General features: G+C 38.9%; 1 non-coding gene across 1 annotated transcript; it reads right to left on the reverse strand.

Annotated features, from left to right (window-relative positions):
* Positions 1 to 329: 329 nt before the first annotated feature.
* LOC118964746 lies at positions 330 to 445 on the reverse strand. Its single transcript, XR_005051939.1, has one exon. It is a non-coding gene; the product is annotated as a U5 spliceosomal RNA (small nuclear RNA).
* Positions 446 to 845: the final 400 nt, after the last annotated feature.

An 845-nucleotide genomic window follows, 5' to 3' on the forward strand; every position in this document is an offset into this window, starting at 1 on the left:
ATGGACTCGACATCCATCCAACGGTCTTCATGGGTAGAGTGTTAACTTGATGAGCAGGTAAGTGTAATTATACAGCAGATGGAGAAGACCTAAGCGACAAAAGCGGTTGCGCAAAAATATGTAGAGCTGTAGAAAACTTGCTTTACAACTGCAACATTTTCTCTAAGAAATTAACTTTAAAACGGGGGACAACCATGAGCTGTGACGTCAGATGGAAGTTCACAAATAAAATAGAGTATGTGGATACAGCACACACACAAAACACTAAATATCAGAGGATAACCACAAAGACAAGGGCTGTGAACAGTTTATTATTAACAATTATTGGAAGCCCAGCCGTGAGGCCAGGCATCAAAAAATTAGTTGATACTCATAATGTTCCTCTCCACGGAAATCTTTAGTAAAAGGCGAAAGATTTATGCGATCTGAAGAGAAACCAGAGTGTACTACTGACTGTAAGGACACTGTTCCGACCGAGTTCTCGGCCTTACTATTCACAATCGTGGTTTAATGGAAAACAAAAAAAAATCTCAAAATCGCCGATACAACACACACAGATATTACAGTTCCCCAATACAAATGAAGAGTTAAGTGTTATAAGTGTCAATGCTTGGTAAGTTCATTCATTCTTTACACAAACGAAATGCACGCTGGGCATTATAAAATCACTCCCTGGTTTGCCCCGTTCAGTCCTAAAAAAAATAGTATAATCTGCAACGCCAGCGTAATTTCAGCAAACATTTTTGTCCTAAAAGTTTAGCTACCATCAAAAGTCTACTTTCAAAGTTAGAAACAATTTGCCACCCGAACGAAATACTATAACACTTCTACATCGAGCATGCGCC

The sequence above is a fragment of the Oncorhynchus mykiss genome, chromosome 5 (assembly GCF_013265735.2).
Source record: "Oncorhynchus mykiss isolate Arlee chromosome 5, USDA_OmykA_1.1, whole genome shotgun sequence".
NCBI classification, from domain to species: domain Eukaryota; kingdom Metazoa; phylum Chordata; class Actinopteri; order Salmoniformes; family Salmonidae; genus Oncorhynchus; species Oncorhynchus mykiss.